The sequence below is a fragment of the Sorex fumeus genome, unplaced genomic scaffold (genome assembly GCF_029834395.1).
Source record: "Sorex fumeus unplaced genomic scaffold, SorFum_2.1 ptg000106l, whole genome shotgun sequence".
NCBI lineage: Eukaryota > Metazoa > Chordata > Mammalia > Eulipotyphla > Soricidae > Sorex > Sorex fumeus.
Genome location: NW_026606163.1, coordinates 2,510,001 through 2,529,013, shown reverse-complemented (window position 1 = coordinate 2,529,013; position 19,013 = coordinate 2,510,001).

The window sequence follows — 19,013 nt, the reverse complement described above, 5'->3', positions numbered from 1 at the left end:
GCCTCGGGGCTCTGAATCTGACATCTGGCAGGTTCTCTATTCTGTCATTACAGTACTAGGCTCCAGTGTAAGGTGAAACTCTTTTCTCACCAGCAAGATGAGAGAACTGAGCCACAGTACCCATTCCCCATCCGCTCATTTCATTTAGCCAGCACTGACTGAGCTACCAACTGGCTGCCAGAGGCTTGGTCTGTGCCATGGAAGATGGACAGAGAAGGCAGCCAATGAGAAATGAAATCCTTTCTGGCTTTCAATTTCTAAGGTGTTGCACAAATACCATTTACCACCATCACAATTTACATATCCGCTTAATATTTATCAGACCTGGTCTCCCAAATTTTATATACCAGTCACAGTCACAGTCACAGTCACAGTCACAGTCCTCCCGTTGTTCATCGATTTGCTCAAGCGGGCCCAGTAATATTGCGAGACTTGTTACTGTGTTTGGCATATAGAATATGTCACGGGGAGCTTGCCAGGCTTTGCCGTGCGGGCGAGATACTCCCAGTAGCTTTCCGGGCTCTCCAAGAGGAGTGGAGGAATCGAACTCGGGTCGGCCATGTTGGCCCTTGTAAGGCAAACACCCTACCGCTATGCTATTGCTCCAGCCCTTTATATACCAACTCCACAATTTTTACAAACTGTGTTTAAGATAACATGGTTACAATTATACTTTTGGTGTATAAAGTTATTGTACCGCCAGTACCAAAATCTCTCCACCACTGCCCTTATGTCGCTTCTAGTCTCTCCTTTCCCTCATTCCTCAACCCCTCCCCCTTCCATCTGGTGACCTCAACTTTGTAATCAAAGTCCAATTTGTTGGTAAACATTTACCAATTCCAAAGTGCTTACTTGTTTCTCGGGGTCCACACCTGACAGTGATCAGGCCTTACTCCTGGCTCTACATTCAGGTATTACTTCCGGTGGGGCTCAGGCGACCATATGAGGTGCCAGGAATGGAACCCGTGCAAGACAAACACCCTTACCCACTGTGCTACTGCTCTAGCCCCTACTTGATATTTTTATAGGACTGCTTCACTTTCTGAAATCAAATATATTTTTAAAAAAAGTTTGGGGGGTCACAGAGGTAGTACATCTGCAAACTTCTGACTTGGAAAATCAATCCCCCATTTGACAAATTTATTTGAAATAGACTCAGTCCCACACTGAGCTCCAGATATTTTCCTTCCACATGTGTTTCCTGCTTCTCCATGTCAGCCTATAACAGAGGTTCCCGAATTTCTTTGTCCTGAGATTCCCTATTCAGAAAAATTATTACTCCAGGCTGGAGAGGTAGTCCACAAGTTTTGAGGCTTGCCTTGTTCGTGGCTCATCCCAGCTGAATTCCTGCCACATGATCCACTGTGCACTACCAAAAGAGGCCCTCAAGGAGTGCTTGGTATGACCCCAATCCAACCATAACATTACTCAACAACCCCTAATTTCATCAGAGGCTAATACTGCCTTTCTGGATTCTTCCAGAAATCCTGAAGCGGCATCTTCTTCTTTGGGAAACACTGGTGTACTTCTCCCTTCTCCAAGCTGCTCAGGTGCAAGTCTTAAAACCCCTCTTTATTTCTCATTCGTAGTCCATCCACAACTCTCTTATTTATATTCCATAACCGAATCTCTAACTTCAGACCACCCGTCTTGCCTTGCTGGGGTTCCCTGATAATCCATAAGGCAGTCAGGCCTCAGGGCCTTGACACGTTCTAGTCCCTCTGCCATAACGCTTTCCCACTGTTCTCCAGGCTTGTCCCCTCCTCTCTCCTAACTCCCACATTTCTTCAGAGGGTCATTCCTTGACCCTCCTGCCTGGTGCTCTGCCCACTTCCTCCCCAGTCTCTCACCTGGAGGTGGCCACCACCGGCACTTTTGGTTGATGTGTATATATTCACTGTCATCCCCCATAGTGGCATATAAACTCCCTGAAGGTAGGGATTTTTGTCCCATTATCAGTGACAACCATGAATGACTGAGTCCAATATTTTTCTGAATGCATGAAACTAACCATCTGAATTGTATAGGACATCTTTCCTCTCGCCTGATGGAAATGTGACTAACTGCCCAAGCTAGCTCAGCAGGCCATGGTGGAACCAAGTCCTGCGGTTACTAAGTCCCTTACACCAAGCACAGGAGCAGTCTTACACTTTTTTTTTTCCTTTTTGGGTCACACCCGGCAATGCACAGGGGTTACTCCTGGCTCATGCACTCAGGAATTACTCCTGGCGGTGCTCAGTGGACTATATGGGATGCTGGGAATCGAACCTGGGTCCGCCGCGTGCAAGGCAAACACCTTACCCGCTGAGCTATCACTCCAGCCTCAGGACACCACTTTTAAAGCAGGTAGCTAGGAAACTGCAGGTGCTGACTTTTAATGTCATCCCAGATTCCCTGTCTTTGAGGGTAAACATGCTACCCCCCAATTCTTCTAAAGATATGTCTATTTACCCGAAGCAAGCTTTTTAAATGGATACAACCCACATGGGTGGTTCCTGACTAAGGAGAGTCTAGAGCATCTGAAGGTCAAGCTACTTTAGCACAGTGGATGGGGATACTTTAGCAAGATACTTTAGCAAGTATCTTTAGCACAGTGGACGGGGCTCTCGCTCCTGTCCCCGCGAAGGGGAAGGGGACTCCCCAGGGCTCCCGCGTCCCCACGGACCTGTCCTCCTCCCGTGTGCCTACCGCTCGCCTCCCGGACGTACTTCCTGGAGCCGCTCACGCCCATCACCAGCAGAGTGCTCCGGGTCGTCAAGTTGCCCCGCTAGCTCCAGCTACCCGCTTCCAGCCCGCTCGCCCCGCCTCCCGCTCTCTGGCCCCGCCCCGCCTTCCGCTTGCCCCGCCCCGCCTCCCGCTCGCCCCGCCTCCCACTCGCCCTATCTTGCCTCTCCCATCTTCAGGCTTCCTGTCCCCTTATAGCTGAATATGAATATTTAAAAGGTAAAAGGTAAAGGCCCTCCCGTTGATCGTCGATTTGCTCGAGCGGGCCCAGTAACGTCTCCATTGGAGACTTTGTTGTTACTGTGTCTGGCATATCGAATACTCTCAGTAGCTTGCCGGGCTCTCCGAGAGGGGCGGAGGAATCGAACTCGGGTCGGCCATGTTGGCCGCTTGTAAGGCGAACGCCCTACCCGCTGTGCTATCGCTCCAGCCCGATAGCACAGCGGTAGGGCATTTGCCTTGCACGCAGCCAACATGAATATTTATTTTTTTCTTTTTGTTTTTTCTTTTTGGGTCACACCCAGCATTGCACTGGGTTTATTCCTGGCTCATGCACTCAGGAATCACTCCTGGCGGTGCTTGGGGGACCATATGGGATGCTGGGAATCGAACCCAGTCGGCCACTTGCAAGGCAAACACCCTACCCGCTGTGCTATCGCTCCAGCCCCTGGATATGAATATTTATGAAGTGTGCTCATGATATAGTGTTTTTTTAATGTAACCAAGCGTTTTGCCTAGAGGTGGGCATCCCAGTTGATATCCAGCATGTACTGTGAGAAATAACCCACCTGTCTAAAATGCATAGATTTAGAGCCTCAAAGAGAGGGGGAAAAGGAGGCTTTAATAGCAACTATTGATTTTTTTCAATTTGTTTTTAGTTTTATTTTATTTTTAAAAAGTTGTAGTTGACTACAGTTAATATTCAAACACTAATCCCAACATCGTGCAACTTCCCACCACCATAAGAGGAAATTTTGTGAAGATTGCTATATTTCATCCTGAAGTCATTTAAGTAAGTCCTTGAGTAAGAGACTGCAAGCAGTTATACCCAAACAAATGTGTGCTACTTTTTGGTACATCAGTGGACTAGAGCATAAGAGATCCTGCAGCCGTGAATTCAGCCTCATGCTCCAGGTTGTTCTATGTCAAACTCTTCCATGAGCTTTATTTTATAGTCTCTGGGTTTTGACCTTGGATGAGATTATATGGCACCAGAGGCAGTTTGTTGTGTGACTACCAAGACACTGGAAAACTGGGGAGTTGAGGGGAGGAGGCCCAGACCCGTTCCGAGCAGGCTTGGAGATATCAGTCACGGGTCCCGAATACCTGGATTTTTCTGCAGGTTCCCTCATAGGTGAGGCTCATCCGAACCTGTGCAGAGAGGCCTTGAGCATGGATATGGTTGGATTCAGGAGGTTTCTGACTGCCTGGACTCTGCAGGGGTGGGGAGGGAAACTCAGCCTGTCCCCCTCCGAGTGGCCAGGGTGAAGACAGCCTGGAGCAGGTTCAGGACGTTCTATGTTGCTCTCTTCTGAGAGCTTTTTTAAGAGTCTGTGGATCTTGGCCATTGATGAGATTATATGGTGCCTAGAGTAGTTTGTCAACCATTGATTATGGTCTTTCAAGATTGGGTGGTTGCCAAGTAGGCAAACTCGGCACACTTGGGCAGGGGTTCTGAGCGAATGCTAGTTCCTGGTCCTTTCTTTCATTTATTAGATACTATCAGGCCCATGTTCTAGGCCCAACCATGTTTCACTACATATGTAGCTACCAAATTTATAAAATTTGTAATTTACAAGTTATAGTTCCTCCTTCTTAGGCTTCAGGGCTAAAGACTGCATTTTAAAACCAAACTAAATTTCCTCTAACAATAATCTTTAACGGCAGGATTTTCAATCAGTATCTAGTGTCAGCACCAGAGGTCTAGTTTCTATTGCCCTAAATATGCTTCCCTATTCCTCTTACATGTACTGTGACTGTTTGATATCCCTGAATGGGAAGGGACATACTTTTAATATACCCATTTGCTAGAAAACAGAACTGTAAGTCACGGTCACGGTCATGGCCCACCCGTTGTTCATCGATTTTCTCGAGAGGGCCCAGTAACGTCTCCATCGTGAGATTTGTTACTGTGTTTGGCATATCGAATACATCACGGGGAGCATGCCAGGCTTTGCCGTGCGGGCGAGATACTCTCAGTAGCTGGCCGGGCTGTGAATTAATATAGTTGAAGCCCCCCTTCTCATCCCTGAGGGGAGATAGCCTGGCATGCTCCAAGCTTTGCCTTTGATTTCCTAGGTCTTCTGATTTTCTCCTCAACAGAGTCCATTAAGAATTGCTAGGCTGAGGACGGGAAATAGCCCTAAAACTAAGTCGAGTGAAGAAATAACACTTCCAACCTCCAGTGTTACCCAAATTTATTTTCCTATCTATCCTGGAAAACAAGAAGGCTAACCCAGGGTCTTTAATGAACATTTAGGTTACCACTGCAGTGACTTTGTTTTTTCCCAATATGGTGGCAAGACTTTAGCTTTCCTCTGTCAGGTACTGACTAAGAAGTCACGGCTGGCAGCTAAGGTCACTTGGCTAAAGTTACAGGTCCGTTATGGCTAGACCAGGGCAGAGGTAACTTCTACAGAGGCCTTTGTAGTCAGTGTGTGTAGAAGCCCTGCACCATATCTCATATCTCCACGCCAGCCTCCTGCTGAGACGAGATGTAAGAAAGACCAGGTCACACAGTCATCAGACCAAAATATCTTTTTAAAAAACAATTTTTATTTCATTAAAGAACCGTGATTTACAAAGTTATTGAAACGTCTAATGTTCTAGCATCAATTTCCCATCACCAGTGACCCCAAGTTCCCTCCCACCCCCACAAGCTGCCACTTTACAGGCACATCAGAATGTTTGGTTGTTGTCATTTGTATCTCATGTTTTTAGTGTTGTTGACTCTGTTTTGTGTCTGTAGCTACCCACCCCTCCACATTACTGATGTATCTCAGGCCCTTGACCCCTGCTTACCCATTACTTTCTGTCTTCATCTTCTTTATCTCTTTCCCCAGACCCCCACCGCTATTTCTTTCCTTCTCTGTTCTACACACATAGAATACTACCCTTCTGTAAAAAATGATAAATCATACAATTAGCTGCTACCTGGCAGGATCTGGAGAGTATCATGCTGAGTGAAATTAGGAGAGATGTTGGATTGGTTTGTCCTTCCTCCCTTGCCTCAGGGAGGTTAGGTTAGGTTATTGAGTTACCCTCATCACACAGCCCCAGAGGCACTCCCATTCCTCTTTGTTTATCTTTAACTTATTCTTTGTGTTCTGCTTCCCTCTCTGTTAATCACTATATCCCAAAATCAAACCCTGTGATTTGTAAAGTGAGATTCTTCTTAGGACTCTGGATTTTGTATATGCAAGTGAAATATTTGCTTTTTTTCTTTCCCTTATGTCCTTTTCATAGTTTACTCTAGAGCAGTGTCCTTTTTGTATAGACACAGGAAGATAGTTAATGCTGTGCTTCTGGGAGTTAATTGACTCAGAACAATATTTATTCCTGGTCATCTGTCATATTTACTCGACTTAAGCCTCAGCTGTCCTTAGTTCTTAGCACCCCAAAAGTAGGGTTCCAGTGAGGGTCTTGGATGGACTCAGGGCAAGCCGTAAGCTACCCAAGCATTGAAAAGGGACAAGCCATAAGCTCTCCTGGTATCTAAAAGGGACAGGCCAACCACCATAAAATATAGTAAGTTAAGAGTATGGTCATGGACAAATTTTGTCATGACCCCCAAAGAAGGATCTGAATAAGGACTTTATTCAGGGCCCATGAATAAGGTTAGGAAGACTAACATGGCCTGAGGACTGTAGTCTGGGATATAAGAGAGATGTCTCCAGGAGAGCCACCCCATCCTTTAAACTTAATAATCTTACAGTGTTCAGTTTTTCTTTATTTCAACTCAGAAATATTTAATTACTCGAATTATAGGACGTAAGTTGATCATTAACAAACTTCTGTATAAAACAAAATGGGAATAGGAAGAACCATCCCTTTGTTCAACATAGCAATTTTCCAATAATACAAACCTTAATAGTGATAGCACAGTGGGTAAGGCGTTTGCCTTGCATGCGGCCAACATGGCTGGCCCAGGTTCTATTCCTCTGCCCCTCTCGGAGAGCCGGGAAAACTACTGAGAGTATCTCGCCTGCATGGCAAAGCTTGGCAAGCTACCCATAACATATTCAATATGCCAAAAATAGTAACAACATGTCTCACAATTTGTTGTGAGACATTACTGGTGCCCACTTGAGCAAACAGATGAACAACAGGAGTACAGTGCTACAGTGCTACGGTGTTCATACAAAATGACTAGAAATATTAAGAAGTAAATTTAAGATGACCATTTAAATGGAAATAGACCAAGGAAAGGAGAAATATGCCCCTAGATGGTCTTCTGCCCTTGGGTGTATCTTCTTGCAAGATGAGATTTTGTCCTAGAAGAAGTTTCACCTGAGGGAAGGGACTTACATATATTGAGTGTGGAATCACAACAAGGTGTATTGCTACCCCCAACTCTGGGGGCCTGGGTGAATAACGAAGGCTGTGAGATGGGGCACGAGGGAAAGGGAATGAGGGCAGAGTGAGACTGGAATGAGGGACAGGGTGAAACTGGAATAGGGCATGCGGAGAGACTGGAATAGACACATAGGGAGAATGGAATGCATGGAGGAACATAGACTGTAATAAATGGCGATTAATCCCCAACCATTTTGGTGGCCTTTTTTCCTCCCTCATGTGTTGGTATGCAGAGGCTGATTGGGATGGGGTAGTGACTCTTGACCACCAAATGCACGTGGTGAGTGCCCTCACTCACAGAGAGAGAGAGAGACACACAGAATGATCTCTCTCCTGATGGAATATAAAGACATGTAGCAGGGGATTAACAAATACCCAAAGGTCACAGAAATTGAGAACTGGTCTTAGTCGTAAACTACCTTGGTGAGTGAAGAGGAGAGACACTGGAACAATGATCAGAGAAGTAGATATTCAGGTGAGGGGTTTGGTGCTAAACCGTGTCGTGCACGAAATGCTACTATTTATTAACAGCATAGTAAACCACTGTGCCTAAAGTAAAATCAATACAAAATTCTCTTGACTATCTACCATTCTCAAAAGTCTAAAATTGAGACCAGAAAGATAGCACGGCACTTCAGGTACTTTCCTTGCACATAGCCCATCTGGATTTGATCTTGGCACCACATATAGGCCCCAGACACTGCCCAGGAGTAATCCCTGAGCACAGGTGGGTGTGTGGCCCCAAACAAAGCAAAACAAAAACCCCTCCAAAAATTAAAATTGATGACCCTTAACAACCGAATAAAAAGTCGAATTGGGAGACAATCAGAGTGTTTATTTGGGCATTAAAAGGACACCATATAAACTCATTAACGGTCATGATCCAGAGTCTCACAAAAAAAAGTCTCGAAAAAGCGCAACAAGTGGCAGAAATGCATTTAACTCAAGCTGTATCATTTTATTTAAAATTTTGGAATTTCTGGAGTTACATCTCATACTCTATGCCTCTGGTGTACCAACAGTAGCACAACATACGTGATGGGCTGTAGAGTAGAAGGCAACTGATCTTGATCTATCTATCTATCTATCTATCTATCTATCTATCTATCTATATACATATATATATACACACACATATATATGTACACATATATATGTCTACACAAGGCTCAACATGTAACAATATGTCAGTAATTTCTTATACAAGGCTTAACAGCACCAAGATGAGATACAACAATCTTCATACATTTTCCTCTATAAAACCCTCTTTGGATCATTTTTAGTGAATTACTCTTAACAAACAATAAAAATAAATTATTGAGGATCTGCCTTTGGGGCCGGCTTGGGTAGTAGTGGTAAAATTGAAAATAATGGTGATGATAAGGTGTAATGGTGGTGGAATTGGTTTGGTGTTAGAATATTGAATACAATAAATTATTGCAAACAACCTTATAAAAATTAGAAATAAGAAAAAAAGAGTTGTAGAGGGGCAGGAGTGATAATATAGCGGGTAGGGAATTTGCCTTGCATGTAACTGACCCAGCTTCGATCCCCACATCCTATATGGTCCCTATATGGTCCCCCAAGCACCGCCAGGAGTGATTCCTGAGTGCAAAGCCAAGAGTAAACCTGGAGCATCCCTGGGTGTGACCTCAAAACAAAAATAAATAAATGAAAGGGTTGTAGAGTTCATATTCAGATAGATTCTGAAGAAGGCACAAAAGTGAATTTTTATAAGGGAAATAAATGCTCATATTCAGATAGAGTCTGAAGAAGGCATAAAAGTGAGTTTTTATAAGGTAAATTTTATGAGGTAATAAATGATATGCTGATCAGGTGAAAGCATCGACATGGTCAGGAGGTAAAAGTAGATTAAAGTTCACTTTTTATCAGTCCTTTCAAACAGGATATTCTTTTTTTTAATTTTTATTTTTTATTTTTTTATTATTTTTAGTGAAACACCATGAGGTACAGTTGTAGATTTACAATTTTTTGTGCTTGGGTTTCAATTATACAATGATCAAATACCCATCCCTCCACCAGTGCCCATTTTCCACCACCATGGATAATATCCCTCCCACCCCCATCACCCCATCCCACCCTGCCTCTGTGGCAGGGCAATTCCTGTGTTCTCTCCCTCCTTTTGGGTGTTGTGGTCTGCAAAAGAGGCTTTGAGTGGCAAACATGTTCAGTCCATAGTCTACTTTCAACATGCATCTCCCCTCCTGGGAGGATCCTCCAAACACCCTTTATTTGGTGCTCCCTTCTCTATCTGAGCTTCCCTTTCCCCTAGAATGCCCAGCTGGCCTCTAAGCTATGGAGTAATACTCCTGGTGTTGATCTCAGCTATTCTTCGGTATTAATCTCATATTTTGTTTCTTTATATTCCCAAAATGAATGCAATCTTTCTATGTCCCTCTCTTTCTGACTCATTTCGCTTAGCATGATACTTTCCATGTTGTACCACTTGTATATAAATTTCATGACTTCATCTTTTCTAACAGCTACATAGTACTCCATTGTGTAGATGTACCAAAGTTTCTTTAACCAGTCATCTGTTCTTGAGCATTCAGGTTTCTTCCAGTTTCTGGCTATTGTAAGAGTGCTGCAATAACAAACAAGTGCAGATATCACTTTGACTATACATTTTTGCCTCTCTCAAACAGGATATTCTTGTTCTTGTTTCTTCTTGGAATGTTGGTGGCCAGAGGCCTTACCCAGTTTAGGGAAGACAGACTGTAGAGTTGGTATATCTGCAGTGGCTTCTTGCAGCTCTGTTTTATTTCATTTCATTTCATTTATTTTGAGTTTGGGGTCACATAGTAGGGCTCAGGAACTACTCCCAGGGATCCATATGGTGCCATGATCAATCAGATTCTCACGGATGCAAAACAGAAGTATGAGCACCAGTCCTGTTAGCCATCTCCATTCTCCGGTAGCCCTCTTTTATGGGGGATCGGGTGTTCTATCAAATGGTACTCAAGAGGCCCTCGTGGTCCTCTTGGAAATTCTCCAGCAACCATGCAGGACATCCAGTGTAAGGGACCGTGGATGTGGTGCTTGCTGCTGGCTGTGGTGTGGGATGACCTAGGCCCCTGCACTTGTACTTGGGCCCTCCAGAGCTCCACCTTTAGAGTCTCAGGGCCACTTGGTGCCTGGGATCAAGGTGGGATCAACCATCTAAACCCTACACTAGATCTTTGGTTTCTACAGCCCTGTTTTAAAATGATTCCAGTTATATTACTCATCACACCTTCCAGGTACTTTAGAAAGGTAGGGGGATCCTTTCACTAGCACTGAACAAAGCCAAACACAAGTTGTCATTTCTTTTGTGTTTCTTTGGTTTTGGAGCTCTTCCTGGGTTACTCCTGGAAGTAAGCTAAGGGGTTGCTCCTGGTGGTTCTGAGGATCAAACTGGGATCAGCCCTTGCGAGGAAAGAGTCTTATTATCTTCTCTGGCTAGCTGATATTTCTTTCAATGTTCATATTATAGACGCACATATGTATACATATGGTCACTTCCTGAAGCTGCCTGGTCCCCAGGGAATGGATCATTTTTATTTCTAGATTTCACGGTCGTTCCTCCTGTCTTCAATATACACTTACCCACAGTTAACTGACTGAAACAACCGAGGAGGATGAGATGAACTTTAGAGTCAGGAGTAAACCCTGAGCACTTCCAGGTGTGGTGAGAAAGAGAAAGTAGAGAGAGCAAAAGGAGAGATGATGCTAACTCAAGAATAGAGAGAAGAGAAGGGTGTGAGTGAGAGAGGAATAGGGAGGGAGAGAGAGGAGGGAGGAAGAGGGAAAGAAAAGAAAGAGGATGGGGGAGAGACTGTGAGAGCGAGAGAGAAGTATAAAAGGTTAACTCCAGATGAAAGTGCTTCCACCTCTGCTCGACTCACCTTGGTCAGCAGTGCTCATGGAAATGCCTGGTCTAGGTCAGGTCAGTTCCATTATCAGCATGGAAGTTCTGGGTCCATCACTTTTCTCTCACAGAAAAGAATTTCAGGAGGAGGTTAAATGTGAAGCATGATAGTTTTTATTGAAACTTATCTAGAAAGATGTGAGGGTAAAGATAGAGAGAAGTACACGTTCTAAACAAAATGAGCTTCTCCAGATTGGAAATAAACAGAGACAACTTAGTCAGGTATGTGCTCTAGGGCTTGAAGTATAAGCTCCCGTTGACTTTTAAACTTGTAAGTTTGTCCCCTTAAATGCCACCATTAGTGCTCTCCCATCTCCTAAGCACTCCCATATTGTTTGCACATTATTTACAGTAGACAAGATAAGAAAACAACTGTGTCTATAACAGAGGAATGACTTTTGAACAATATAGTTGAAGATCTAGGGTCTCATGTGAGGTAAAATAAGCCAGATAGAAAGAGATAAATACTATTTGATGCCACTTACAAATGGAATCAGAAACAGCCAACCTCATAGAAATGGAACCTACAATGGTGGTTTCTAAAGGGTTGAAGATTGGGGAGACTTTTTTAGGGGTACAAACTTGCAACTCATAGCTAAGTTTATTCTAGAGATCTAGTGCATAGTTTGGTAATTAAAGACAATATTGTTTTATAAATCTCAAAGTTATGAAGAGTTAATAGTTCTCAACACAAAAATGATACTTTTGTAGAGGGATAGAGCTATGTTGGCAGTCACATTAATAATATTTCAATGTATTAAGCCAGGGTGCTGTAAACCTAAATGTACACAGTCTTACATGTCAAGCACATTAAATTTTGTTTGTTTTTGAACCACACCAGACTTGTGATGAGGGATCACTCTTGGTTAGATCAGGGGACCATATGTCGTGCTGGCGATCAAACTCGGGTTGGCTGCCTGCAAGATAAGCACCCTGCCCACTCTGCAGTCTCTCTATCTCCACAATTTTTGTAAAGTCAATTTTAATAAAAACACTATTGCGGAGGGCCCGCAAACCACTCTCCGACCCGCGGAGGTGGCCCTAGGATCCGTAGGTGCAGGGAAGGACCGACCGAATGAACACAAGACACAAGAGAGAGAGTATAGTTTAGAAATAGAGAGAAAAAGGGACAGCACTTTATTGAGGGATACAGGCTGTTTATATAGGGTCTGGGCAGCTCAGTCAGGAGCAGAAGCAGTATAACCATATATGGTAAGGTCAGCAACAAGAGCTTTACCTAACATTCAAGGTAGACATTTGTACATCAAAAGGTCTTGTGGCAATAGGTGGGTCCTGAGCTTTACAATTGTATATCAAATGGCCTTATGGCAGTAGGTGTATCCTGAGCTTTACAATTGTATATCAAAGGGTCTTAGGGAGTAGATGCATCCTGGAGGTTACTATAGATAAGGCCAGCTAAGCTAACTGTCAGCCTGATGTTGCTTGCTATAGATCAGGCATCCACTGAGATCAGGAAGTCCTGGGAGACTGTCACCAATGTCTGTCCCAAGCAGTTCCTAGCATGGGAACCACGGCCAGGGTCTATGAGAGGGCTCTTGGCTTCCCACACACTATGATTTGCAAGGTTGTTCATTATACCAAGTCCTGTTCCTTTGTCACTCTGCTTGCTGGTGGCAGGGAATTTCTTGGACCTTGAGAACTTGATAAAGAGACAAAGAGAACTGAGGAGGAAACCGTGGTGCTCCTCTTCTGGAAGCTGGTGGGGGGGGCATCCCCAGGGCAGGTGTGGCATTTCCGCTGCGCCTGGCGTAGAAGGCGAGCTGGAGGAGGTGGGTACAGAGGACAGGCAATGCACTGTGCCTCAGAAGAGCCTTCACTCAACTGTTTTCAGGTGCAGAATAAGGATGTGATGTGGGGTAAAAGTGAAGTGGAGTATGAAAGTGCCCGTGTCACCTGATGTGACACACACTGCAACTTGAGCTTCACCCAGTGTTGATAAAGACATGCTGATCGAAAAAAGCCAAAACCTAACTCTAGTGCATTTGCAAAAAAAGCCAAGTGAGAGCCATGAATTAAACTGATCTTTCCTTCTCTCTTCACCAACCTCAGGTTAGAGGTAGCCATAGAAAGGATCATGGCAGCAGAAACTATTTTCCTTTTTGTTGTAGGCAGACTGGTAAGAGAGTTTGGGAATGTGCTTTGGGCGAATAATACATTTTAAAATGAAGAGATTATCTAGCCCTGAAGGAACCCAAGGACAGGAAGACCTCTTTGAAATACAAACCCTGAGCTCTTTGAAGAGGAGAAACTGAGACACTATCCAGATGGAGAAATCCAAGGTTCCATCCAGAGAAGGGTGGAGCCCTCAGAAAAGGGGCAGCTACAGAGGAATCTGTGAGATTAAAAAGAGACTGTCGGCAGTTCAAAGGCTGCGATTTCCAGATGAATAACAGTGCAAGGTTTTCCTGTGACAACACTGGGGTTGGCTGCCTGCAAGATAAGCACCCTACTCATTGTACTATTGCTCTAGCTCCAACATTTTTTAAAAATAAATTTTTATTAAATGCACGGTGATCTACAAAGTTGTTCATTATACAGTTGTTTCAAATATTTAGTGTTTCATCACCACCAGTGTGACCTTTCTCCACAAATATCCCTAGTTTCTCTCCCAATCTTTTCCCTTAGGCACATAACAAATTTACATTATATTGCTTATTCCAAATAAAAAAACTTAAGAGATGGCAAATAGAATGATCAGAAAATAAAACAGTAAGAGCTAATTTGTGATTACTGTATGAATTTGACCTATGTAAATACAAGAATCAAAACCATTTAATACAATGTAATAAAATGCCTATTCTCATTTCCATGTGTCTGTTTCCAACTATGGAATCTACAGTATGACTGTATCACTATATTACTGTCCTCCCGTTGTTTATTGATTTGCTCAAGCAGGTGCCAGTAATGTCTCCATTCATCTCTGATACGTGCTAGTGTAGCCCGATGGCATATTGGGGGCTCTTTCAGGGTCAGGGGAATGAGGACCATCATTGCTACTGTTTTCATCATATGGAGTATGCCACGGGTAGCTTGCCAGTCTCTTCTATGGGGGTAGGATACTCTCAGTAGCTTGCCGGGCTCTCTGAGAGGGCTGGAGGCTTTTGGGGTAGCCTCTAATCACCTTTACAGGTGTTCCCAGTCAGATATGTATGCGGGAAGGATACTTTCAGCAGCTCACTGGGTTCTCTGAGAGCGAAAACTAAACAATTAAAGGTCTAGCATCCGTGGCTGCACGCTTCTGGGAGCTTGGTTTTATAGTCTCTGGATCTTGGCCATTGGTGGGATTACACAGCATTTGGTGGGTGCCACTGTCTAGTTACTGGAAGATGGGGCATCTGGGTGGAGGAGGCCCAGTTCTGATCTGAGTAGGCTTGGAGATCTCAGCCCCGGGTCCTATACACCTGGGTTCCTCTGCCAGTTCCTTCATGCATGAGGCTCAGCTGAGCGTGTGGAGAGTGGTCTCAGCATGGCTGTGGCTGGGTCCTGGAGGTCTTCAGTTGCCAGGGCTCTGCTCGGAGCGGGAGGGAAACTCAACCTGCCCCCCTCCAAGGGGCCCTGGTGATGACAGCCAGGTGCAGGGGCAGGAGACTCTGCATTGTTCTCTTCCGGGAGCTTGGTTTTATAGTCTCTGGATCTTAACCGTTGGTGGGATTACAGGGAAGTTGGTGAACACAACTGTCTAGCTACTGGAATCTAAAGTATATTACATTACATTTTACTTTATACATGGATCTCACTATGGTAATCATCTCTCACCTGTCATTAATAAAATCTTTCATGTAATTCTGTGTTAATCTATTTTGGAGTTCGCATGGAATATGTAAAGCCTACATATGTAAATTTTCCCCTACACTTTATTTAAACACTGTAGTTTACAAAGTTGTTCATGTTGGTTCGTTACAGGCATTGAACATTCCAACACAATACCATCACCATTATACTTTTCCTCCACCACTGTCTCCAATTTTCCCAACCACCCCTTAAGCCTGTCCCCATAGCAGGCCCTCAACGATTTATTTTATATTGCTTTTTATCAATAATTTGCTAACAATGGTAACAAATATTTCTTTAGCAGAAAATTAGTATAAATTGTTGTATCTCACCATGGAGACATTAAATCCTTGTATGAGAGATTATTAAGATGTTGTTTCAGCTTAAGTCTTTTATATTTATGTTTTATTAATTGAGATTGATTGCCTTCTATGTTACATCCCATCCAATCTGGTGGGCTCCTACTGGTTTATCTGTGTTGTGGAGTTTGAGATGTCATTCGCATTCACGGCTATTCACTCCAGGAAGTCCGGAATTTTTAATAGGCTGGTGCAGCTGGAGTTAAATTTTTAACTGGGTGGTGGCTTTAGGGTGTGTAAGTGACTTCTGGGACTTATGGAAGTACAGGAAGCGGGGCAGAAGTAGGCCATCCTGACTCTGAGAAATCCTGGAAGATTCCAGTCACAAAACCCCCATACCTGAGTTTTTCAGCAGACTAATTTCTCTATGAGGTTGAGTCCCAAGACAATGGAGTCCCATAGGAAGCATGGTGGCTATTTTGAAATGTGGGAGCAAGTGCGGGCCAGGATTCTGTTTGAGTGGGTCAGCCCAGGACTCACCCCTCTTCCAGGGTACCATGGACATCTCAATCATGTGTGAGTATCTGGAAAAAATATCTTTTGTGTCTTGTAGTTCTCTTGAGATTTATTTACGAATCTCTGGGGCATGGTCTTACATGAGCTTACCTCTTGTTTTAGCTAATTGTTTTACCTACTTGTTTTAGTTTTACCATTTACATTTAAATTTGTCACATAGGTAAGCTATGATTATTGTTTGAATTTATTGCTTTCAAAATATGCACCCAGAATAATATGCTTGGAAACTGTTATAAATTTTAATGTTACTGAGAATTAATTGGACACACTTGTCTGACTTCCTTTAAATAAAGCTGAGTTAAAAAAGTCTATGAAATTACACAGCTTATTAGGGGTTGAAATGTACTTGAGAGCAGAAATGTTATCTCTCAGTTTCTTAAGTTTCTGACCAGTTTTTTTTTTTTTAAATTGAATCACTGTGAGCTACAGTTACAAAGCTTTCACGTTTGAGTTTCGGTCATACAATGATCGAATATCCATCTCTCCACCAGTGCACATTTTCCACCACCACTGTCCCCAGTATTCTCCCTGCCCATCCCAACCCCCCCGCCCCCTGCGCCTCTATGGCAATTTCTCCCACACTCTCTACTTTTCAACATTATGGTTTGCTTGAATTTTTCCACTACCATTCAAGCCTGCCTTGCCAGGGGCAGATGCAGATACTTTATTATCTATTGCAGATACTTTACTATCTATTGCTTATTATGAATAACACGAGAGGTCACATGACCACAAAAGCAACCACACACTTCTGGAATTCTAAAACTGTAAATGGTTGGGTCCAGAGACATCTCTGTAGGGAGCTAATACATTTTGAGATTCATTTGGGAGTCTCTGAATCAAGACTGTTGATGCACTGAGATGGCGCCTGGAGTCATATTGTGGGCATGACAGCCAGGATCCCAAGCGGGCAGGGAGATTTGGAGGGACAGCCCGTCTCAGCTACTGCCATATGGCCTGGAGTCTTAGTCCTGGAATCCGCATACCTGGGTTTTGATTCTGGAAACTCGTGGCCGTAGGGGTTTCATCTGGAGCGGGCAGAGAGGGCAAGTCTGTTCTGTCTGAAGTGCCCCAGTAGAATTGGCTCAGTAAGAGGTCCGGAAAGATCTCCGGTGATCTGTTGCCTGACCAGTTCTTTCTGTAGTCTAAGAGACCATGTCATGTAAAGAAGTAGGGTTTGGTCAGTCCAGGCTAGGGATCTATAAAAGGAAATAGATATCTCTTAAAAGAAAAATACAGGGAAATTAGAAATATAGAGGAAACAAAACAAAACTTAAGCTGACAAAGGTATAAAAAGAATTAAGAATAATAAGAGAAATAAAGGAGATCTAAATATCACAGTCAAATACTATTTTCCTTTGGAAGCATCAAGATTACACAAAAATACTGTAGGCTATATATCTCAGCACACAAGTTTCAACCTTTAACTTCATGCTACTATCTCTAATAGAAGGGCTTAATGGCTCCTGGGTGAAATACAACAATCTTCACACATTTTTCTCTAAGAAAACTTTTTTGGATCATTTTTAGTGGATTATTCATAACAAGAAATACAAAATAAATTACTTCGGTTCTGCTTTGGGGGCAGGGTTTGGGTTTTGGGATGGAAACACTTGAAATATGGCTATGGGAAGGTGTAATGGTGGTGAAATTCATGTTCAAATATTATATTCACGGTATATATATCACGGTACTCCTGTTGTTCATCAATTTTGCTCGAGTGGGCCCAGTAACATCTCCATCATGAGACTTGTTGTTACTGTGTTTGGCATATCGAGTACGTCACGGGTAGCTTCCCAGGCTCTGCCATGCGGGGTTCAAATATTATATCTAATCAATTATTGTGAACAACTTTATAAAAATAAAATTAAAAATACTGTAGGACCTCAATATGTGGATTACGTTTTTATGCTAATAATTTTCTTAGGTAATTAATTTTAAGTAAAATAGTAAATATAGAGAATAAGTTTCAGGATACTGTCATTTATTATTTTTTTGTTTTTGTCTTTTGTTCTTATCTTTTCCATTCACATTTTAACTCATTTACGACACCAATATAATAATATAGAGTTCCTAAGTTTAAAAATTACAAAGACAATAGTGTAAAAGAAAAATTACATCTCGTTCCTTTGAATTTACATTTCAAACCATCTCTATATACATCAAGACAAAGTGAATCTTCTAGCAAAGTGAAGTTTCTGTCTGCACAGTTCATTTTGACAAATCAGTTTTATGTTCACAGTTTCTATGCAGAAAGACCATTCAACATAGTAATATTCATTCACTAAACAAACTTAGCAGTTTATAAAGAAACAATCTTTAATCTGATAAGCAACTATAAAAAGCAGTGAGATAGTATCATGAAAATAATATTCAATGATATAATTTGAGGAAAAGGGTACCAATGTAAAATCAAAATGTCCACCATTCAGGAAAAAAATCTGTACTCAGAAGCTAATACAATGTACAAAATAATCTAGTACAAGTAAGTAATTCAACTAGATATGGGGCCCAAGAACTCAATATAGTAATTACTTTTTAAATTATTCTAATATTGTTGCTATATTTAAACTTGTAATCATATGCTTTCTATGTATTCTAACCTCTGACTTAACAGTTTGCGTAGACAAATGTATTCACCCATGTCTGTTTGTGAATATAGAACAGATTTCTTTTAGCTTGCCTCAGACAGAAATGTTTATCTCAGAGGACTGAACTCACCTTGCTGGTGAAATCGGCCAGGTCCGCATTCAGACTCCTTCACCAGACAACTGAACGGCAGCTGTCGTTTGAGAAAATTATGGTTTTCTCAAATATTCAAATTTAGTGGGGTGACACAAAAGCAGACTTCTGAGTAGCTGGTTACTATTTTTTACTGTTTTGGACCATTCCTGGTGGTAGTTTATGATAACAGTAATGAATTCTTCAGGAATGTCTTCTTACCTTTCAATCTTTTCTAATTTTCTTTCTTTTCTCTTTGGAGATATTCAATCCTGTATTATCTATTATATGTGCCATAAATACATATTTATGCATTTTACTTTTGTCTTTAATAATTTTACTCATCCCTGGATTCACATGTTTTTCTACACAGAATAAGCCAATTAGTCCTCCACTCC